The 6,267-nt window shown below is 34.8% G+C and overlaps 1 protein-coding gene across 2 annotated transcripts in view; it reads left to right on the forward strand.

Annotated features, from left to right (window-relative positions):
- The window catches only part of NCALD (neurocalcin delta), a 561,236-nt gene that overhangs the window by 330,921 nt on the left and 224,048 nt on the right, over positions 1-6,267 (forward strand). The gene's annotated exons all lie outside the window — the stretch shown is intronic.

The following is a 6,267-nucleotide window of genomic DNA, read 5'->3' on the forward strand; positions in this document are numbered from 1 at the left end:
TTTCCTGGATTGAGCTGAATTTACTTTGATAAGGACTTGCAGCAGTGTTTTGTTTGTTTGTTTTTTCTAATCTCCCCAAGACAGTTTAGAAGCTGGCATTTCTAATGTCTAACACCTACAGTAACTTCCTTATATCCAGGCTACTCAAATGCTTTCTCTTCCTTACAACTTCCTCCCACTTCTTTTGGTTCTAAACATAATAAAATGAAGATGGAGATGGAGAAAATATTAACAACGAATATTAAACTTAGAAGTGCATCTAGCATACATCTTTCCCTTGGAGAACTTTTTTTTTTTTTTTTTTTTTTTTTTTTTTTTTTTTTAATTGCCAGTACATTCTTTAACTAAGGGGAGTTTATGAGATCATCCAGTGAAACAGTTCAGAGTGAAAAGAAAGAGGACCATGGACAGAGCCCTGGGGGACAATTAATGTGGTATAAACTGGGCAAAGATCCAGCATAGAAGAGTAAGGGGATTGGTCAGATAGGTGGGAGGAGAAGCAAGGGTGATCAGTATCACACTAGAAAGAAGTAGGGGATAATTGGCAGTGTTGAAGGCTGCAGTGAGGTCAAGAAAAATGAGAATTGAGACAAATTCATTGATTTGGCAATTATAAGATCACTGGAGACTTTGGAACTGTGAATTTAGGTTAACTCATATCTATATAAGTTTAAAAGAGTGGCAGCTTTATTTTTCTTACTTTTTTAAAAAACAAGGCTAATATGGAAATATGTTTTGCATTATTTTACACATATAATTGATATCAATCACACTGTTTGCCTTTTTCAATGAGAAAGGGGCAGGAGGGAGAGAGAATTGGGAACTCAAACATTTTAAAATTAATTTTTAAAGTAATAAATTTATTATTTTTTTTTTAAAGAAGAGAGTAAATATAAAGGAAGTAGAGGTATCAAGTATAGGAGTTTAGTGACAACAGTGGAGTAGAGGGTGGGGTAAGGTGGAGAGATCCATGATGATGGCTAGCCGAGATTGTCTGACCAAATGAGAAATTTTTATGGATGGGTATGTTTGTCAGCAGCAGGGAAACAGCCAGTTGATAGTGAATGTTGAAGATGAGAGAAAATAAAGATAGTAGTGATAACAATATCTAGAGAAAATTTGAGGGAATGGGATCAAAGGAACTTGTACAGACAGAGCTTGCATTAGGAAAGAGAAGGGCCTCTCTTCATCTGAGAGAAAAGTGAAGGAGGAGATATAAGAAAATATGTCTGAATGCTGTGACATTCAAACATGAATGTCACGTAACATCAGGGGCACCAGTTATAACAGACACTTCTGCATGACAAAGCTTGCTGTCTGGGTTTATGTATTTGAAAATGGTGAACTAGAGGAATCTACTAAATGCTTTCTCATTCTTTTTTTCTGTGGAAAAAAAAAGATTGAGAGAACATTTGGAATCCAGCAGGAAGGACAATGGGGACAGCCTCCAGAACTTGGTTCAATTCTTAGAGTCAATAATAAGTCAATAAGCATTTATTAAATGCCCACTATATCCTAAGGCCTACTGGTAATACAAAGAATGACCAAAACCCCACAACAAAAACAAAACCCAAAACAAAATGCCTGTCTTTGAGGCACTCAGAAACTAATACTAAAAACATAAAAATCCAAAAACTGCTGGTATTGTATCAACCTGTACCAAGTGCGTCATTAACTAAATTTCCCATATTTTATATAATTGAACATGTATAACTTGCCTTCTCAGGGAGGGAGGGAGGGAAGGAGAAAAGAGAGAGGAAGGATAGAATTTGGAACTCAAAACTTTTTTTTAATGTAAAATATTTTAACATATACTATTGGAAAATAATAATAATAATAATAATAATAATTATTATTATTATTATAAACATTATTATTTTAAAAACTGCATTTCCCAGCATTCTGCTACCACCACAAACTCATTTTAGGAAAATGCCAAAGATTCACTTTCATGCAAAGCCAATAGGATACATTCACACATCTAAGACTCTTTTAGATACTGCTGTTGGGGTGTTTATTGTGGTTTTTCAATTTATTTTCAAAGCTAGAAGAGAAGACTCAGATACAACTTTTTTTTTCAGATCAATTTGTATCAGATATCACCTACATAAATTCTGGGGATTTTCAGAGACTTATTTCTTTCTCCCTATCCTTTTAGTGAGGGTGAAGGGAATCTATTTTCTCTTTTCTCCTTAGTTTATTGTTGTCTAATAACAGGCAGATAGTGGTCATTTTTTTTTAAACATGCATTTTCATCCCCACCCCACAATTCAAACACCAAGTGAAGTCTTTGCATAGGGTCCAGCTTTTCTGAGTTTTTGCTACTAAGTCCCAGAGTAGCAAGTCAAAAGCCCTGTACATAGGCAGACAGACTGGCAGGCAAGCCATGAATCAAACAGCAGGTTTGTTTGCTTTTTCCAGAAATGCATTTATCACCTGGGACAGGTGGGACTTGTGTTAAAATGAGTTTGACAGATTATCACCATTCTCCCTCCTTCCCCACATCTTGGCTAGTTGAATAAGTGATTTAAGCAGTTGATAATTTAGTACTTTTGAATAATCATCAGACCAAAAGCAATTAGGGGGTTTCTTAGTCTTCTTTTTCTCACTTTTCTTCACACAATCTCCTCTACTCACCCCAACTCCACTTTTGTTGCTGTAGTTTTAAGTCAACAAAGTTATTGTGTTGGTGAGAACAGGTAAAAGTCTCATGGTTTTTAATGATGAAGATTGATTATGATGAAGATGAAATTGAGACTCAGAGAAATTATGGCTCTTAGACGAAAGTTGTCCAGGTAGCCAGTGACCAAATCTAAGCTTTTAATCCTTATTAGCTGAGAAATGGGCATTTTACTTGAGAAGAAACAATCAAAGCCTGAGTATGTGTGATGGAGAAAAAAATAAAATAAAATCATGTCTAGTGCTGGAAATGGAAAAAACAATAGACACAGAAGACTGAGGGAGGCACCCATGCTCCACACTCTTGGGCTCTCCCTGAATTTATGTTGCACCCTTGTTGATTGGATATGATTATCTGTCTTTAATTTCCTGAGTTTTTGGAACAGTAGTCTAATATAATATGCCGTTTGTTTCCTAGGAACAGACAACACATGTAAATATTTGAGAAACTCAATATATAGTAATTTAGTTTGAAGGCTGGCAAATGAGACCAATGAAACCAGGCCCCCAGTGAGTTTTTGGGTTTTTTTCTACCTCTGATTTGCCATGATTTAATGGAATTATTTGCTTCCCACCCAAAGTAATTTTGATCCTGCATAGAATTCATGACTTTGTTAATTCAATGATCATTTTATTAAGTACTTAATTGTATTAGGTATGCAAATATACATTTGTATGTTTGTATTATATAGACATATGTGTATACGTTTTTGGTTATTAGAACTAAAAAAAAATTAACATTTGATAAAATAATGTAAAGAAAGTAACATTTAAAGACAATGATTTGGCAAGGAACTAGAAACTGAATGGATGTCCCTTAGTTAGGGAATGGCTGAATAAATTATGGTACATGAATGTAATGGAATATTTTTGTTCTTTAAAAAACGATCATCAGGATGATTTCAGAAAGGCCTGGAAAGACTTACATGAACTGATTATAAGTGAAGTAAGCAGAACCAAGAAAGCATTGTCCACAGCAACAACAAGATTATTTGATGATCAACACTAATAAACTTGTCTCTTTTCAACAATGAGGTAATTCAGACCAATTCCAATAGGCTTGTTATAGAGAGAGCCATCTGCATCCAGAAAGAGGACTATGGGGACCAAATGTGGATCACAACTTAATATTATCACCTTAAAAATTTTTTTAAAAATAGATAACTATTGCCTCCAAATTTATGTATGTATGTGTACATTTATATGTGTGTACATGCACATGCACACAACACATATGCATATATAACATACATACACATTTATAGTGTATATCTCTGTGTGTATGCTTGTATTTATGTGCATGTGTGTGTATATATATAGATATAGATATATAGATATGCATACACATTTATAGGTATATATGCACGGGCATATACATTTACCTGCTTACATATTCACACATGCATGTACATATGTACACACATGTATACACATACTTATATATGTATATTTGTGTGTATAAATAGTTAGGTGCATGCAGATTCTAGGGAAACTGGACACTTTCTCAGTATCCAGTGGCCTCTGTCTTTCCTCACAATCCTTCTTTCTCCTTAATACATGCATTGAAAATGTTTTGACAGCTTTTCAAGTAACTTGTATTGCCAGTTTACCAGGTGCGGTGAATATGTATTACCTTTTGACATATGTATGTATCTAGATATTTAAACTTATCTGTATATCTGTACATATGCATGTGTATATCTGTTTTATTATGCATGCAAGAAAATGCACACACAAGTTTTTACTCTCTATTTTAAAAAGTTATTTTATTGTTCCTTTAAAAAAATGTCACTACTAATTTTCATATACTTCTTTCTCCTGCCCTTAAATGAATATATTCAAACAACACTAATCAACAGTGGACATGCATGAAAAAGTATATAGCTAAATTCTCATCTTCAACATACCATCCTTATGCTGAGAGACAAAAGACATGTTCACTTTTAGACTTCTGAGGTCAGTCACTGTATTGATTAAAGTTCTACCATCTTTAATGTTGCTTTTCTTTACATTATTATGATGATCTTATGAATTGTTCTCTCAGCTCTTCTTACCTGGCATTTTCACTGGCTATCCCCCAGACAGGAATGTTATCTCTTCTTCACCTATTGGCTTCCTTCAAACCACAACTAAAATTCTACCTTTGACTGAAAGTTTTCCCCTGCTCCCTATAATTCTAGTGCCTTTTCTTTGTTATTTTCCCCTTATCTGTTATATAGTATTTTTCTATATAGTATTTTTACTTTAGATTGTAAACTCCTTGTGTGCAGGGATTATTTGTTTTAATGCTATTTTTGGGAGGAGATGAGGAGACTTTGTCTTTCTTTGAATTCTTGACACTTAGCACAATGCCTGGCACATAGTTTGCATTAAATAAATGTTAATTGAAAAGTTCAATCATCAACAAGTATTTGTTAAGTGTCTCCTAAATGTCAGGCACCACACTAGGCATTGGGGATACATAGACTATTCAATAAAATAGTCACTTATTTCAAGGAGTTAACATTCTATGAAGAGAAGCACTGTATACATAAATGGTTGTATAAATAATAAATACAAGGTAATTTGAGAGGGAAGCACTATTAGCTTGGGGATTTAGAAGTCAACCAATGCAAGCATTAATTAAACAGCAGTGGAACTCACAGTTAAGAGAAAGAAGCCATTAAATACAAGAGGCTATGAAGTGGTAACTCAAGGTGAGCTTGGTCCTGAAAAGGATTTAGCCAAAATCTTCATTATAACTCTTCTTTTATAGGGGAAATATAACCTTGGGGTTTCACAACATTTTTGGAAAGGAGGGGAAAGAAAGATAGGAACCAGGATGTATAATGAATTGTTGAGACTGCCTTGAAGATACTAACAAAGATAGTCTAGGAAAGGCTGGGTTTCCATCATAGGTGTCTCAAAGATGATAACAAGGTAGTCTGGGCACATTATGGATGCCTTAACTATGATGATAAGATAATCTCTGGGAAATTAAGTTCTGAGGATAAGCTTTTTAGCATTTCCTGACAAGGAGAGAGAATAAGCTGGTTTCAGAATTGACATCATTCACCACAATCTGATTTGCTAAAGAAATCTTTTGAGAAGTAAGGGGATCATTCCTAAATAGGAAGGGGTTTAGGAGATGATGCTGAAATTTTAGAAGCCAAATATAGAGACATTTATTAAGTGATGTTCAAAAGCTGGGAGTGAAAGACAGTGGCTTATGGGAAGAGACTGTTACAGAAATACCTTAGGCCAAAGTGGTACAAAGTTGGTTATCATGGTACTATGGCAGGGATCCCCAAGGACTCATTTTACTTTTTATTGGAGATCCATTCAGACACTGAGTAATGTTTGAGTATTGGGGTACGTTACCCCAATAGTTTCTCCCCCCAAAATGAGTCCTTTGGGGTATGGGGTAATGGTCTCATCTTCTAAAGCTACTTTCTGCTGGGAAAGGGCAGAGAACAAAAATCCTTCCTATGGGATCCCAATGTAAGGGACCAGGAGTTGTTTGAATTAGCATCCAATGGGTTCTGTATCAGATCCCCGAAGTTGGTGAATACAGAAACTAGTGCTGATCATTTGAAGGTGAATTGACCA

This window comes from Sminthopsis crassicaudata, chromosome 1, assembly GCF_048593235.1.
Source record: "Sminthopsis crassicaudata isolate SCR6 chromosome 1, ASM4859323v1, whole genome shotgun sequence".
Classification (NCBI taxonomy): domain Eukaryota; kingdom Metazoa; phylum Chordata; class Mammalia; order Dasyuromorphia; family Dasyuridae; genus Sminthopsis; species Sminthopsis crassicaudata.